Raw genomic sequence first — 18,965 nt, forward strand, 5'->3', positions numbered from 1 at the left:
ACAGGAGACTGCTACTAACACCTTTCTATCACCAGAGGACGTAAGTGTCCAACTAACAAGGCCACCTCCATATGCTGGGAGGTCCCCAACCCCCGCAGTTGATAGTTGGGATCCTGAGACAAGATCTCAAATATTAACATGCCCTGTATTTGAGGCAGGAGGGCAGCGATTTTACCAAGTTTTAAATTTCAAAACAGTGAAGCAGCTAAAAGAGGCTGTAACAACCTATGGTCCTCAAGCACCCTTCACTGTAAGCATGGGCTGGGGATGTGGCAGAAAATGGATCCCTTCAGGAAGGCAGCTGGCTTGTAGAACAGAAGTAGAGGTGACTACAGCATATGTGGCCCTATGTTGTCCATCACAACCCATCACCAAACTGCCATCCACAAAAATGGTTAAGTCAGGTGAGGAAAGTGGGTAATCAAAGAGGTTCTCATGGGGTGATCATAAGGGCCTCCAGTACCTGTGGACAGGAATGGTTAGCACTCAAAGGGAATGGGGATAGTGGAAGGAGTGTGGCAGGATTGAGGGAAGAAGAAGTATAGAGGGTAATCGTGGAATTCTTTATAAAGAGAAGGTGAAATTCTTAAATTCGTGAAGGGCTCAAGAGGGGAAGAGATTTTCGATTTAAGAGATTCTGTAGAAAAGGGGAGGAAGCAGGGTGGGTCAAGGAGAGCTACGGGAATGTGATGTCTCTGCCCACCACATGGGGAATTCTAAAGTAAATGTCACCAATGAGAGTAGACCTTGTGCCACAGAGCTGCCCTATCACTGGTGTGGGCCATCCAAGAGCAAGGTAACCTGAGCTCCATAGTTCAGATGAAACTGAAGGAATTAGCCACTGGAGGCTCTTAGCTAACCACACTCCTTGCAGCTAGCAACCCTTATGTGAGGGATCTGAGGTGTACATCTCTGTCACAAGTTGTTTGTGTTTTTTCTGACTGAATTGTTACCTATAACAATTATCAAGCTTTTGTCACATACATTTTTTCTTCTTTATTTTAAAGAAAAGTTTATTGAAAATATGAAAAACAATTCCCAAAGATTGACTTTTCCAGAAAACTATAGCTATACATTGCATTGCATTCATCATATTAAAACATTCATTAGCCACAAATACAAAAATTATTAAGAAGCTACCACTGTTCAACAATTTGAGCAACAAGAAAGGAACAACATGATGACCTGCAAAGGATGGGCTACTTAAGTACCTTTTAAAATTTGTTCTTTTTAGTTATACATGACTATTATACATACATATTATACATACATGGAATATAACTTCCCATTCTTGTGGTTGTACATGATATGGAATTACTCTGGTCATGTATTCATATATGAACATAGGAAAGTTCTGTCCAATGCATTCTACTGTCTGTTTTCCATCTTCCCTCCCTTCCCTTCATTCCCCTTTGTCTAATCCAATGAACATCTATTCTTCCCCACATTGTGTGTTAGCATCTGCATATTAGAGAAAACATTCAGCCTTTAGATTTTTGGGATTGACTTATTTCACTTACTATGATAGTCTCCAGTTCCATCCATTTACTGGCAAATGCCATAATTTAATTCTTTATAGCTGAGTAATATTCCACTGTGTATACACACAACATTTTCTTTATTCATTATTCTGTTGAAGAGCATCTAGTCTAGTTCCATAGCTTAGCTATTGTGAATTGAGCTCCCATAAATATTGATATGGTTGCATCCCTATAGTATGCTTAAGTCCTTTGGGTATAAACCAAAGAGTAGGATAACTGGGTCAAATGGTGGTTCCATTCTAAGTTTCCTGAGGAATCTCCATACTGATTTCCATAGTGATTACACCAGTTTGCAGTTTCACCAACAAAATGTAGTCCCCACATCCTTGCCAACATTTATTGTTGCTTATATTCTTAATAATTGTCATTCTCAGTGGAGTGAGATGAAATCCCAGTATAGTTTTAATTTGTATTTCTCTAATTGCTAGAGATATTGAACAATTTTTCATGTATTTGTTGACTGATCGTATTTCTTCTGTGATGTGTCTGTTCAGTTCCTTTGTCCATTTATGAATTGGGTTATTTGGATTTTGGTTTTCTTTCTTTCTTTCTTTCTTTTTTATGTTTTTTAATTCTTTATATATCCTGGGGACTAATGCTCTGAGGTGCAGATGGAAAAGATTTTCTCCCATTTATAGTCTCTCTCTTCACATTCTTGATTGTTTCCTTTGCTGTAAAGAAGCTTTTTAGTTTAATACCATCCATTTATTGATTCTCAATTTTATTTCTTGTGCCATAGGGGTCTTGTTGAAGAATTCAATTCCTAAGTTGACATCATGGAGATTTGGACCTACTTTTGCTTCTAATAAGTGCAGAATCTCTGGTCTAATGCCTAGGCCCTTGATCCACTTTGAGTTTTGTGCAGGGAGGAGATAGGGAGTTTAATTTCATTTAATTCTATTTCATATGGATTCCCAGTTTTCCTAGCACCATTTGTTGAATAGGCTATCTTTTCTCCAACATGCGTTTATGGCACCTTTGTCTAGAATGAGATAACTGTATTTATGTGGGTTTCTGTCTGTCTTCTATTCTATACCATTTGTCTTCATGTCTGCTTTGGTGCCAATACCATGCAGTTTATTATACTAGTATATTTAAGATCTGGTATTGTGATGCCTCCTGCTTCACTTTTCTCACAAAAGATTGCTTTGGCTGTTCTGGGCCTCTTATTTTTCCAAATGAATTTCATGACTACTATTTATATGAGGAACATCATTGGAATTTTAATAGGAATTGCATTAAATCTGTATAGCGCTTTTGGTAGTATGGCCATTTTTTAATAACTTTTTTTCATTGTAGATGGACACAATATGTTCATTTTATTTATTTATTTTTATGTGGTGCTGAGGATCAAACCCAGTGCCTTATTCGTGCAAGGCAAGTGCTCTGCCACTGAGCCACAATCCCAGCCCCAGTATGGCCATTTTGACAATGTTAATGCTGCCTATCCAAAAACATGGGAGATCTTTCCATCTTCTACAGCCTCCTTCAATTTCTTTCTTTAGTGTTCTATAGTTTTCACTGTAGAACACTTTCACCTCTTTTGTTAGATTGATTCCCAAATAGTTTTTGAAAAAATACAGAATGCTTCACAAATTTGCATGTCATCTTTGCGCAGGGCCCATGCTAATATCCGTTTCATTCCAATTTTAGCATATGTACTGCTGAAGCGAGCAAAAGCGCCTTAAAAAAAAAAAGGAGCACAAATGAATGTGTTCAGTTATATACACTAAATTTAAATTGAACACGTGACACTAGGAATCACAGTATTTTGTCACACGGCATTAACACATATTACAAAAGTACATGGTTCAGGGAAGAGAACCACCAGTGCTCAATAGAAGCTTTGTCAACTAGGTAATAAAACCCTCTACAGCATGTCTCTCTGTTGTCCACTGTTGAATATACTTTGAAATGAAAAAGTAAGAAAACAAAAAAAAATGAGTTATAACCCTTTTACTTTCTCTGGCTAAAATCAAACAGAAACAAACATCAATTGTGTTATTCACCAACATCTTCAAAGCATATAACTTACATAAGAGAAGGACTAAGAACAAAACCCATTTTTATCCAAACATAAGTGAGAATGCTCCTCACACAGCCTTTCAATGGTGTAGGAAGAGCCATTTCCTAATTACTGGCACCAAAAGTAGTTGCTGAAATCTTTACCAGATACCTCAGGAAATGTGAGTGGTTCAGTGATAAAGCAAGACTCATTTCATCCAGGGTGTGTAGACCGGCATCATTTCATTTTGTACAAATAGTCTCACTATATGTCCCAGGTCCATAAACCTAACACAGGTGAGTATCAGGATGATAGGTGGGGATTTCAGCATGCTGAAATACAGAAGAGCCAAGTTCCCAAAATCATATTGAACTAGCCCTGTCACAACTTCATTAACAGCATACTCCTCATTATCTATGCTTCTTAGAGATTTCTTCTAATTTGCACAATCCTCTAAAATGGAGTCCACATTCTTGGCAGGAAGAACAGAGCTGTTTTTGTCTGGTAATCATCATTCAGACATGGTTTTAGCTCTTTAGGAATCTTCAACACTACTCATGAATGTAATTTTTTTTTTTTTAATTTTTATTGTTGGTTGTTCAAAACATCACATAGTTCTTGATATATCATATTTCACACTTTGATTCAAGTGGGTTAAAAATGACAAAATCATAGAATTTGCAGGGAGATGGATGGCATTAGAGCAGATTATGCTAAGTGAAGCTAGTCAATCCCTAAAAAACAAATGCCAAATGTCTTCTTTGATATAAGGAGAGTAACTAAGAACAGAGTAGGGACGAAGAACATGTAATTTTATTTTTAACAGTAGGATCTACCTGGGCTTTTTTTTCTTCCAAGGATTCTGAGGTGTCTCACTGGTACCATCACTTTTTCTGTTTCCAGATGTTTTCTATCTGTTCCATTTTGCTTTCATACCAACATTCTTCCTGTGGCATATCAGATCACCGAGGCAGCTCCTCTCATCTTGCCCTCTTATGTTCTGTTCCTGATTGGTGTTTTGAAGTTCTCGCTGTTTCTGAAATTCATTGCTCATGTGTTTGAATAATCTGTACTCTGGACCCCATTCACCCCATTTTTATGCCAACCACCATAATGTATAAAGCATTTCACTTGATTGTCCTTCAGGGCAGCCTTTATAGACTTTGCTTCATAAAGAAAAGGCCCAGCACTCACTCTCCTGGAATTTAGCCTTTTGGTCCTGCTTGGGTTCTATTTATATAGATTCACTGCCTCCCACCACAACCACCTCCTCTCTATCCCACCTAGCCTCACAACAGACATGCTGTCAGGCACTGCACTCTCTATATCCTGGGCCCAATTTGCCAACATCCACAGAATCACAGCCCCAGGACCCCCACTGCCGCTGCTCAGCATATAAATATTTTCATTTGTAATGTCCTCCCATAATTTCTTCTAGTATATTTGATACTTCATTGTGATTCATTTTTATGGTAGAATCATGAATATAGGTGATAGAGACATAAATGTAATACTTTCTAAATAGATATTCCCCTGTTCCAACAGCCTTTAAAAGCCTTCCCACTATTTGCCATGCTAACTTAATCTCGTAACACCATAGACTGCATTTTTCCACACCAAAGTCAGAGTGACATAAAAAAATAAAAACAAAAGGAAATCACAACTTGCAAAATGTACCCTAATTCACAAAAGAGATAAACTCCATCAAATCAAAACTATAATATCATCACAGATTCTGTAAGTCCAGACTCTTACTACCAGCTCTGTCAGACAACTTTGTTTTTTATCAAAAGATAAAATTTCAACATATTTAATTAAATGATGTATTTGCAATTAATCAGGTATCATCTCATCTTAAAATAACAGATGTGTTAATTAAACTGGATATAGCAGAACCGTCCATTTTTATAAGGTAGCTTTAGCAGGAACAAGGAAATATCACAATACAAAAAGCAGATTGCTTAATGTTAGTTACTTCCCTTGTGAGGGTTAAAGCAGAAGGGACTTCCTTATGTCTAAAACCAACCTGTTTGGGGATTTGACTATCATCCCTCCTGATTTCCAAAACTAAATGACTTAGTTTGGATTGGTGCACTGGAACTTCAGCAAGAGTGACTTCATTTTGGTTTGGTCTGTTGGGATTTAGTGCAGGAGCTCAATCCAATCTAGTTACCACCTGTAAGTCTCATTTAATATTTATGAGACTAAAAACTAAGCAAAGAAAAGAAACTAGAATATTATAAAAATGAGACTCCGAATTGTTATATACCTAGTTTATAAATTCTGAGTAATCCCTATCAATACCATCCTATAACTAACTCTACCACCTAGACCTGCACTAACAACCCCCCTCCACACATACATACTGTCCTAAGATGACCCACACTTTTCTTTTTGGCATACATACTCCCTGACTGCAGCAAGGAAGAACTCAATCTGTCTTTAACTATAGGGGTGTTCTTGGGCAATGGCTCTGTCAATTTTTTGAACTATAAATTTATATCTAAAAACAAAAAGATTACTACTTCAATAAACTGGAAAAGGTAAAAATTCATTAAAACAAAGAAAAAAGACAAGAAGCAGTAAATAGAATACAGACCCAGAAGCAGTGCAGGATGGTTCTACTTATACTGTAAAAACAGAAGGAAGACTTTCTTACTCATGGTGGTAAAACAAAGAACAGAAACAGCCCAGGCAACAAATATCTCTTTTACCTTAATATAAGACAAGCAGTCCAATTTAAAAAATGGACAAGAGTTCTGAACAGGCACATCACCAGAGAATGTATACAAGTAGCAAGTACGCATATGAATGACGTATAGTACCATTAGTCATCAAATTTAAACCACAAGGAAATACCTCTAAATATCCACCAAATAGCTAAAATTAAAGTAATGATGTCAGGCACTGCACTCTCTAACCAAGAGCAGGTGAGGGTAAAGAGCAATTGGAAATCTAATTACTAATGGCAAACAAATGGTACATGTCTTTAGAAGGCAATGTGGCAGCTTCTTGTAAAGTTAAATATTCACTTATCATATGACCTACAAATTTCACTTCTAGATATACGTGTAGGAGAACTGAAAGCTCAAAGATTACTCAAACATCCATAGAAACATTATGCCTAATAACTCGAAACTACAAACAATTCAAATGTCCATCAACTAGTGAATGAATAAACTGGGATATGTCATAGAATACTGCTGATAGTTTTTAAAAAGGTCTTACTGTGCTATATGATGCCTGTTAACAATATGAATGAATCACATTGGACAGGAGAAAGATAATATTCTATACTATTCCATTTGTATGATGTTCTGGAAAAGGCCACCTTGTAAAGTACAGAAAACAGACTAGTAGTTTCCAGAAGCAGTGGTGGAAATAAGGAAATTAACTACTAACAGCAACAAGGAAGTTTCCTGTAGTGATGGAAATGCTCTATATCATGGTTGTGGTGATTATATAACTACCTATACCTTTGTCAAACTTCTCAAATTGCACACTTAAAATACTGAACTTGTATATACTCAATGGAATATTACCCAGTAATAAAAGAGAATATAATTATGGCATTTGCAGATAAATGAATGGAATTGGAGAATATTATGCTAAGCAAAGAAAATCAATCTCAAAAAACTAAAGGCCAAATGTTTTCTCTGATTAGTGGCTGCTGATCTATGATTGGGGGGGGGGCAAGAATGGGAAGAATGGAGGAACTTTGGATTGAGCAAAGGGGAGGGTGGTGAGGTGTTATGGTGGTAGGAAAAATGGTGGAATGAGATGGACATCATTATCCTAGGTACATGAATGACTATACAAATGGTACATCTCTACACCGTGTATAGCCACAGAATTGAAATGTTGCACTCCGTTTGTGTACAATGTATTGAAATGCATTCTGCTATCATGTACAACTAAGTAGAACAAATTTTTAAAAATAGTGAACTTATGGGATATAGAGTGTATAAAGTAAAGCCAAATTTTTTAAAAAAATGATATGTTTTAACTAACAAAATTGCATATCCTTGGGCCCAACAATTCCATTTCATGAACGATTCTACAGATAGATTTACACATGTAAAAATAACGTGCCAACAAGCATATCACAGTATTGATTGTGATGCCTCACTAAAGGGGAACTGAGTAATTAGGGAGTATGGGAGAGTCTCTTTGCTTTTCACTTTGGGATTTTGAATCCTATTAATATATTCGTTATTTAGTAAAAACAAAAACTATTTTTAAGTAGTTTCCATTGTTTCAGTGACAGATGCTGATGGTCTGGCCATGGTGTCTTTCATTTAGGTCAGCTTCATATTTATCTCCTGGCTCCAAGCAGGTCATTCCCCCTCTTACTTCTGTATCTGTGAAATACCTTCATTGTTAGAACCTTTTCACCATCAAATACCAGGGCACTTTAGGCCGCTTTGTTTCTGGAACTTTGAATCCTTTGTTCTGAACTCTAGGTTGAAGGCACTCGAAGAGCAAGTAGGGTCAAGTTATGTCATCTTTGCCACTTCAAGGCCTGGCCCACAGTTGGTGTCAGGGTTGCTATTTGACTAAGTTACCACCAGATGGCGGCATGGCTCTGTTCCTAAGAGACCAGGTTAGGACACTAGATCTGTCCAATATGGAAGCCATTAGTCCCGTAATGTCTATTGAGCAGTTGCATTGTGGCTAGTCCTAATTAAAATTGTTTTCCATGTAAATCACATGTGTTTTGAAGACTTAATATGAAAGAGGAGCATAAGATACCTCATTAAAAATGCCAATATTACAGTGACGCAGGCACATCAATGTTTATAGCAGCTCAACTCAATGGTTTAACTATGGAATCAAACTAGATGCCTGCCCTTCAGCAGATGAATGGATAAAGAAAACATGGTATATATACATATGGAATATTACTTAGCCATAAAGAAGAATGGAATTTGGGAATTTGCCAGTAAATGAATAGAACTGGAGACTATCATGTTAAGCGAAATAAACTAATTCCAAAAAATCAAAGGCCAAATGTTCTGATATGTGGATGCTAACACATACTAAGGGTAGGGGAGGGAAGAAGAGAAGTTCATTGGATTAGACAAAGGAGAATGAAGGGAAGGAAGAGGAGATGGGAATAGGAAAGACAACAGAATGAATTGGATATAACTTTCCTATATTCATAGATGACCAGTGAAATTCAACATCATCTACAACCACAAGAATGACGTCCTAATTAGAATAAGTTATACTGCATATATGCGTAATACGTCAAAATACACTCTACTATCATGTGTATCTAAAAAGAACAAATTTTAAAAAGAATGTCAATATTCATTACATGTTGAAACTAATATTTTGTATATATTGGGTTAAATATATTAAAATTATTTTCACCTGCTTTTTACTTTTTAGTGTGACTGTCAGAACATTTACATTTACACATGGGGATCAATTAGATTTCCACTAGACAGCACTCTGATAGGCCTTCTGTAAAACCTCCCAACAGAATCAGCCTGAGCCAAAGATTTTATGCTCCAGCCTCTATTCCAAGATGCAGAGCCATGGAACATGGATGCCATAGTGTTAACCAGGGGGAGGTTCCTTGTTCTTGTCTCCTCAAAGGAAAACCTTTAGACAAGAGACACACATAAAAAGCATAAAAAATTCAATAATGAAATGAATGTGTGCTCTTGGAGCAGGTCTTCCAAAGAGAAGAAGTGGCCTCATGCTTGCTGGTTTTTAATAACCTGCTTGGGACCCTCCCATCTCATGAATTATTCTTTGGGGTAGTTAACATTTTCCCCCACCATGGAAGAGGGCCTTAGTGCTCTGCACATGTTCCAAAGATGAAAAGTCCCTTGGTCTGATTACACCCATTTCTCAGTTTTAAGGTGTTATGTGGTCAAAAGGAAGTGGGGCTTTTTGTCACTAATGTGGAGTGATCTTATGTCACTCAAGATGGTGTGAGCCTATTGTCCCTTCCCCATTCTTCTGCTCACATCTATTTACCTACTCAACATTAGAACTACCTCCCACCCCCAAACACAGCAGAGCCAGTCCCAGAGGGAGAGATTACAGCAAGGCCCTGAAAGCAACAAGGGGAGCCACTGACCATCTGACTGCTCCTCCCCTTGTCTCTGGACTACCTGAGGAGAGACAGCTTATATTGGGTTTCAAGGGGATGATGGCCAGCATCTCTTTGGGAGTTCTTCCTGCCCGGGGGAGTTCAAGCCACCCTAAAACTTATAATCTCAGATAATTAGTAACAAAGCACAAATACTTATAGAATACGAAGCCCCTGATAGATCTAGTCCACATGGGTTCTGGAACTAGACAAGGGAAAATGGCTCCAGTGGTTTATTTAAGGGGTACATCAAAGGCAGGGACAAAGTTTCAAGGGTGGAGTCTTGATTCGTGATGTCTTGTTGTCAGCATGTTGATTGACATCTTGGCAGGTCACACCCATCTCAGGTGCTGTGTAGGCCATTGCAGAGCCAGAAAGAGATTCACATTGTTCCTGGGCAATTGACCGAGGAAATGTCCACTAGCCATTCCCAGACACCAGATGTCTCTTGTCTATCTACGAGGCTTCCATACATGGTAACCCACATGCAACCCATGGATGGCTCCTGACAATTGGGAGCTAGTAGGGCCAGCCACCAGCATCACTTCACCAGGATTCTCTCACTGGCCCTTCCATCAACCCAACTTCAATGAAGAAACTGAGAATCAGAGCAGTGGAGTAATTTCACTGTATGGGTGAGGAGTGGAGATGTAACTGGAAGTCACATGACTAACTGTGTATCCTTTTCTTCCTTTGCATCATACTGTCCTCCAAACTGAGACTTCCTGGGCAGGGAAAGGAAGCATCTTCCCATGTCTATACTTGTTGGAAATGTGAACAAACACAGAAGAAAATTTGACAAAATCCAATCCATTCCTTATTTTCATGAACTCTTGGAAAACTGTGAATAGAAAACAACTTTTCAACCTGTAAAACCTATGGTCGACATCATACTAAATGAAAAATGTTCTCTGTAGAAACAACACAAGGCTCTCCACTCTCTCCAATTCTGTCCAACACTACTTCTATTCAACATGGAATTGGTATACAGTAGAATAAATGCAAATAAATAAATAAGTAAAATGCATACATAATGGAATAAAGTTAAAATGTGTTTAATTCATGAGTAGCATAATCATCTATGTGGAAAACAATGGTCAGGTCTAATGAAATAAGTTTAACAAGTTTGTAAGGAAACAAAATTGATATAAAAGAAAATTTTTTTAAAAATCAAAATTTAAAAGAAAATAACACAATATCACCAAAATTATGGAATTCTGAGGAATAAATATTATAAAATCTTGCAAAACCTGGAAAATATAAAACATTGTTGACAGGCTTTTTTTGTTCTTGCATTCTTTATATTTATTATTTTTAGTGCATTATTATACATAACAGTGGGGCTGAGAGGTATTTTTAAAAGCCCTTGAAAAGGAAGAGGAAGACTAAATGTTAAAATGACAATTCTCCTCAAATTAACCCTGTATGATAATACACCAATCAAAATATCAGAAATATTAACCACTTTGGAAAGTAATATGGAGACTCCTCAAAAAAGTAGGAGTGGATCCTTCATAGCTTTCCCACTCCTTGGTATCTATCCAGAAGAACTAAAATTAGCATACTATAGTGATACTACATGCCGATGTTTACAGCAGGGCAATTCACAATAGCTAAGTTATGGAGCCAGCTTAGGTGTTCCTCAATAGATGATGGATAAAGAAAATCCTGTATACACACACAATGGAGTTTTATTCAGCCAGAAAAAAAAAAAAAAAGAATGAGATTATGGCATTTGATGGCAAATGGATGCAATTGGAGACCATCATGCTAAGTGAACTAAGCCAGATCCAGAATGTCAATGTCAAATGTTTTCTCTCATATGTGGAAGCTGGAGAGAAATAAGGAATTTTTCTAAAAAGGGGATCTCATGAGAATAGAAGGGAGAACAATGGAGTAGAGGAAGGGGATGATCAAGAGGAGGAAGGAGGGATGGGAAAGGGGAGGAACTATTGCTATGAGCATTTATGAATATATCACAATAAATCTCACTTTTACATACAACTATAATGTACCAATTTTTTAAATAAATTAATAGAAGGAAGACCAATAGAAGAAGGGGATCAGGGGGAAGGTCGAGGGGAGAGAAAGGGGTAATACTGGGAACTGAAATGGAGCCCATCATGTTTTATGTATTTATGAAATATTTCAAAATAAAAATAAATAAATATTTTAAAAGCATCTGGGAATGGTGGTGCATGCTGGTAATCCCTGCTACTTGGAAGCTGAGGTAGGAGAATCACTTGAGACCAGAAGCTCAAGACCAGCCTGGGCAACACAGAAAATAAAAAACATATTTTAACAAAAACTAATAATAAGTAGAACTTAGAATTGTTAAAACAATTTCAAAAAGGAATAAAGCAGAAGCTTACTAGTAAGATAAGAACTGTGTGGTTTCTACAGAGAGATAAACATACATAGATCAATAAAACAGAACAGAAAATCTATAAATAGACCCCAAATCTGCCCAACTGATTTTTTAAAAAATATTTTACAGTTATAGTTGGACACAAAATTTTGTTTATTTTTTTAATGTGATGCTGAGGATTGAACCTACTGCCTATCATGTGAGAGGCAAGTGCCCCACCACTGAGCTACAACTCCAGCCCCCTGCCCAATTGATTTTTGACAAAGGTGCAAAAATAACTCAATGACAGAAAGATGGCCTTTATTAACTGGTGCCAGGACATACCTCAAAGTATATATTATTACATTTATATAAAACTCTAGATAATACTAACTAATCAATAGTTATTGAAGAGAGAGGTAATTGTCTGAGCAGAGTAGGGCAGGAAACAGTTTACAAAGGTGATGGATGTGCTTACCATTCTGACTATAGTGATGGTTCAATGGATATATACATGTCAAAATCTACCAAATTGTTCACTTTCAACATGTGTGTTTACTGTATGTCAATTATGCCTCAATACAGTTGGTTCTTTAAAAGTGGAGCAGTCTCTGAGATATGTGAGACAATATTGAATGGGTTAGCTTATATACAAATCATGAGACAGATGAGACATTTGACGTTCTTATGGACAAGATTTACCCAAACCAGTGAAATATATCTATCTTCAAGTCCAAGATAGTCTGGACAATGAGGTACGTAATACACAGGCCAACAAGAGACCCTAGAGAAAGCATGGGAGACATTGGGAAAAGCTTACAAGAGATCAAAGGCAGTTCCATTCTTGCATCCTGTGGCCAGTAAGGTGTGTTCCCTTGTCATTGTCTATGTTCATAGGTGTGCCACACACAATGCCAAGCCATTGAGGCCATTTATTGTTGCCTTCTGCATGAATATGCCTGTAGCAGTCCAGGGTATGTGTCCACACACATTAGGGTAACACTGCAGTCTTCTTATGGGAACAAAGTTTTGATGAAGTTAACCTGCCACTGTGCAGGTTGTCCCCTCGAGCTATCTATCCCATCACATGAGGCCTTAACCTTGACTACTTTATTGAACAGGTAGAATAAGAGATAGATACACATATGATGTCTGAGTATCTTGCTGAAAATCCCTTCTTCTTTGTTATGGTCCAGAGAGTTTTCTTTTTCTTGTGATCCACCTTCTATACAGCCAGTGGCCACATCTTCAGCTAGACATCTTCCAGATATCTTACTTGGATAGTTGCCTGCCTCCTATTTGCCTGGCAGAGGAGCATGGCTGTGCACTTGCCCTACAGTCAGTTCCAACCCTGGCAGTGGTTTCCATATCTTTCTATACCTCTATCTCCTTCCATAGCTGTGATCAAGACCATAAGGCAACTCATTTATTGCCCTACTGCTGCCACAGGACCCACTCAAACCTATCCGGACAACTGAAAACATCCAATCATAGGGTTGGTATTGGACAAACATGCCCAAGTCTGGTAATTGTTCCACAATTATTTTTGCTTGAGAAAAGTCCTTAAGGTGCTCAAGTTCCCAGTACCACCATAATTTCCCTTTTAACTAAATCACAAAATGATTTTTAACATTTGTGCTAAGTGTGGAATAGAGGGCTGCCAATATCCAACCTTACCAAGAAGGTCCATGACTGCTTGGAAGTGGAGAATATTTGTACTTTCTTTATAACATCAGTATTCAACCAGATAACCCCCAAGTACTTGGCAGGTAGCCCAGGTCCTTATAATTTCTAAAAGCTGATGGCCCCATTGTCTGTCTTAGAGATATGCCTCCACTGTTTGAGCTGCCTCTTCTAGGTGGGGAAAAACACAGAAATTCACATCGTTAATATAGTGAAACATTGATATCATGTCAGGTTTTGTCCACTAGGCCAGAGCTGCCACCAGCATCCGATGACATATATAGTAAATATCCTTGGGGAATAACACTGGAAGTCCATTGTTGACCTTCTCTCACGAAAGCATACTGCTCCTGGCTTTGCCTATTGGACTCCTGGTGTTTCCTTCGCTCTCTCTTTCTTTCCCTTTTCCTTTAGGGATAATACACTCTAGAACTACATCAAATAATGAAGAAATTCTTTAGGCCAAAGGGAAATAAAACCATGCAGAAACTCAATTCTGCAGGAAGAAATTTTTAAAAACCAGATAAAGTCTCTTAGAAAGACAAAGAGTGTTGTTTCAGTGGATCCCCTAGGAAGCAAATGGTAAGATAGGAGTACAAGAGATTTATTGAGGGTAATGTACACAAAAGTTAAAAAGTAGGCCAGAATTAGGCAGAGGAAGCCTTCAGACCACCATGTAAACAGAAACATCTGTGAAAGGCATAGGGAAAGCAGGATTTGGCAGGGAGAGCTCACAAAATCTTAGCCAACCCAACAGGGAACCCTGTGACAAAGAAAGCCCATTAAAAGAGAGCTGCACCATACTGAACTTGTCAAGTCCTGGTGAGCCTGCCATGCTCATTCATGTGCTGGGGACTGCCTGGGGAATCAGAGCCTCAGTTCTCAAACTGAAGCAGATTCTGAAGGTACTACAGCTTCGGAATCTCAAGGAGCAGCAGTTATTGTAGGTGAACAGCAAGCTTTTTCTTAAAGGGAACTCTGAGCCCATGAGCCCCTCAACTGTTTAAAGTGAAAATAACAATGTAAAATGGGAGCTTTAGTATATGGAGAAATACATTGTAACAGCAACAGCACCAGTATGAGGGAGAAGAAACAGAGCCAGGCTGTTGTAAAGCTCATTCATCACCCACGAAGTCACAGGATACATTTTAGAGGTAGACAATGATTAGCTGAAGTTACTGAAATCTTCTGAGCCCTGATCTCTAAACAGACTGGCCTCAGGACTCCTTTAGATACTTAAAAATTACTGGGAAAACAAAAGGCTTCTATTTGGGAAGGTTAAATCTATTAATATTTTCCATGTTAGAAATTAAAGCAAAAATCTTATTTAAAACAATAAACTTACTAAATGTTAAGATAACATGTTATGAAAAACTATTCTATTACTCAAATATGGGAAAAAAGTGGCATTTATTTTATGCCACTTTTAAGCAACAATAGACTTAAAATAGAAAAATAGACTTAAATTAAAATTTAAAACTTTTGTATATCAAAGGATATTATCCAGAAAGTGAATGACAACCTACAGAATGGGAGTAAATATTTTCAAATTATATATCCAATAAAGCTCTAAACTATTCAGAATATCTAAAGAACTCAACACTAAAACAGCAAAAAAAGACAAACTACCAAAGTTTTTAAATGGTAAAGGACTTACTAGAAGGCAACAAACACATGAAGAGATGCTTGACACTCTGTTAGGGAAATGCAAAAAAAAAAAAACAAACTCACAATCTATTACCACTTCACTCTTTCTAAGAAGGCTATACTAAAAAATGGAATTAAGAAATGTTGGGGATTTGGAGATACTAAAACTCTTATACAATGTGGGCTAAATGTAAATGGCTTGTGTGGGCTGAAATGTAAATGTTTCAGCCATTATGGAAAAGTGGGTGGTGATTACTCAAAAAATTAAATATATATCTAAAGGAGGTTATGCAATTCAGCTAAATATTGGTAAAATCAGTGTCTAAACCTGGCATATTGACACTGCTCATATTGACACTGATGCGTATTTCTCTGCTTTACTATCATAAAGACATAGCTGTGCTTCTTCAATAATCCAAACATATCTGTAACTTATATTTGAAATTCATTTAATACATTTGTGCTAATTTCCTTTGATAGATAGTAACACATATGAATGAAAATCAAAGGTCTTATTAAAATATAAATACATTTTTATTTCCTGTGATCAGATTGAATATATAGAATATGGATAAAATAAATTTACAGAACAGGGGCCAATATTAGGGTAGCAATGGAAAAAATCACATCAATTTCTTCCAAATACACCCATTACAGAAATTATGTATAATATTGGGTTTTGCTCTAAATATAATACATGTAATTTAAGTAAGTGATAAAATATTTTATGGTACAAACTAAATCATTGGAGAAGATATAATCATCATCTTTATTACTATTTTAGAAATTTTAATGATAATGTGATTCAGGAATGACACTAAAATACAAGTATGCAAAATGGAAAATAGTTATAGTATTACCATATGACATAGCGAATTCTTCTCCTTAGTATTGTATAAGAATTGAAAATAGGCACTCAAATATAATTACATGCATGTTCATCTGCAACACTACCAATAGTAGTCAAAAAGCCCAAATACCAGTTAATAAATGAATGAATAAACAAATTCTAGTGAATGTTTGATGAAATATTGTAATAAACTAGTGATGCATGTTACTATGTGAATGAACCTTGAAAACATTTGTGCTAAATGAAAGAAACCAGGCACAAAATGTCATGCATTTTATGACTCCATTTATATGAATTACTTAGAATAAGAAAATTCATATAGGGAGAAAGCTGATTGGTGGTCCCCAAAGGATGGGAGAGAGATGAATGTGTAACAACTGCTTCATGAGTACAGGTTTGCAAATTACATATCTGGTAAAGCTCTAAGCTGTCTAGAATATTTAAGAAACTTTTTAAGGACATCTTGGAACTAGATAGAGGTAGTCGCTACACAATATTATGAAAGTACCATCAACGAATTACTTTATTTTAAAATGGTTAATTTTTTTTGGTAGAAACTATAAAATTTATATGAGCCTATTCAAACCATAACACATGAATCTTTTTTAAAATATTTACTTTTTAGTTTTTTTAGGTGGCATGATATCTTTATTTTATTTTTATGTGGTGCTGAGGATCGAACTCAGTGTCTCATGCATGCCAGGGGAGCACGCTACCACTTGAGCCACATCCCCAACCCATGAATCTTGAATCCACTTAACATTGTACACAAAAGGGAATGAGAAATCACTAAATAGGGTCTGGGCCCTATATAAGCTTCCCAGAAGTCAAGTAACTTATTTAATATGCTGCTTCTAGATGTTTGGAAAGAATATATTTTCCAGGATAAAGGTATACAACTGATAATCTTTATAAGCTGTAACATACTCAAAGAGCAGTGGTTCCTCAAACTGATTAAATACTGAAAACATTAGGAGATTTTTAAGAATATATATTAACTCTTGTCTCACCTCTCATTTACCAAGTCAGAATCCTCAGGGAGGGAAGTGCTGAGAGATTTGTCTGTTAACAAGGCTCCATTTCTCCAGTCGATCCTGACCGTCAGCCACAGCTGGGCACAGTGCTATAAGCTACAATTCCCTCTCTTTCAGGGTCCAGGCACCACACTGGGGACTGTCGGCAGGAAGAATCTAATGCACAAGGGGTGCGGAGGGGCTTGTTGCCAATCCTTAGCTCACACTCTGGCTGGGCTGCAAAGTTCTCCATCTCTGGGTGTATATTCATATGTCTGCCACCTTTTGTCACTGCATTGGGCACAGGTGTAAATTACAGGTTACATCCTGTTTCTCATCACCCTGACCTACTCCCAACTCCCCACACAAAGGGAGTTTTCAGCTCAAGGTGGGACCCTGCCCATGAAGTGAATGTGCGTTATCTTACTGGTTTATTTGGCACAAAACAAAAGGTAGACAATTTGGTTTATTGTCAAGGACCAAGAAAAACAAAGTCTGTATATGTTCTATACAAATGGTGATGAGCTACAAGATGAGATGGGATGGAGAGGAGACACAATACACAGCATTATTCTGATGACCTCCCAGCCCTTCATTCAAACACATGAACCAAGAAGGCACAACCATGCTTTTTCACTAAGGCTAAAACAGAAATGGAAACATGACTCAGTTTATCAGCTTCCCCAGGGCAGGCAAAGTGAAAGGGAATTTTCAGCTGGCATTGGGAGCCCCCAGCCTGCCACAGAATGGATGCTGGAGGTTCCCAGCCCCCTAGGTCCTTGGCTTCTCTTGTTTCTTAATGACAAGCTTGTCAGTTGAATAGAGTTGGCCAATGTGAACTGTCAACAAATTATTTCAAGGTCTCTTTTGGCTTTATTCACTAGATTTTGAATTTCTACAGGATCCTTTACATTTTTTTCCTCTGAAGGCATCTCTTATGCTCCCAACAGTATACATTATGTAATTATAGGCATTGAAATACTTGCCCTCTCAGCATTGCTTGATATAGATCTAACACTTGTATACAGCTTGAGGCTCCCATTTTAGAAAAAGGATCAAAAAAAAACCCAAACACCAAACCAACCCCAAATAGGTCCTCTTTGTAGAGGTCTTCAGTTTAACTCAACCCAAATTTCAGCCTATACAAAAATCATGAATGAAATAGCACCAGTCTTTGCCAGTAGGTCAGCCCTCGGCCTAGGTGAGCACACCACTGCAGCTGGCGTCCAGCATCCCATGCCTCTCTCCATTTCATTTTTAAAAAGGCAATAAAGGCATCTAAACTAGAAAAATACAAATAAAAGTATCCTTATTTGAAAATGATGTCCTATATAGAAAATCCCAAAGAATTTATATACAAAAAAAAAATCAGATAAAACAAAACCTCCTAGAACTAATGTATAAGTTTAGTAATGTCACAAGATAAAAGATTAACCCATAAAAATCAATTATAGATAATAGTTCTAGGAATGATGTCAGCAAGATGGCAGATTAGGTGCTTTTTACCATCATTCCCCAATAAAAGCATCAATTTTGACAATTTCCCAAGGACAAGAGTACTTTTGTGGGAGTGTGGGAATCCAGTGAAGCAATTCCAGCCTACTACTATGGCCCAAAATCCAAGAATAGGTGAATTGAAAAGGGTAAGAAGAGTTTCACTTTATTCATGTCACCCCTCTATGTGGTGCAAAGATCAATGTCAAGAGACCCCCTTGGCCTATAATTTTATCGAGGGGGATGAAAATTAAAGCTTAGTGAATGATCACCTGGCTA

At 37.3% G+C, this 18,965-nt stretch overlaps 1 long non-coding RNA gene, 1 other non-coding gene and 1 pseudogene across 2 annotated transcripts in view; all 3 read right to left on the minus strand.

The window, feature by feature from the left end:
* LOC107159681 overlaps window positions 1-18,965 on the minus strand; it is a 111,884-nt gene that overhangs the window by 60,287 nt on the left and 32,632 nt on the right. The window lies entirely within an intron of this gene.
* On the minus strand, window positions 3,115-3,218 carry LOC125615961. The gene has a single exon (XR_007346564.1). It is a non-coding gene; the product is annotated as a U6 spliceosomal RNA (small nuclear RNA).
* LOC107159680 lies at window positions 17,964-18,500 on the minus strand (annotated as a pseudogene).

This window comes from Marmota marmota, unplaced genomic scaffold (genome assembly GCF_001458135.2).
Source record: "Marmota marmota marmota unplaced genomic scaffold, marMar, whole genome shotgun sequence".
NCBI lineage: Eukaryota > Metazoa > Chordata > Mammalia > Rodentia > Sciuridae > Marmota > Marmota marmota.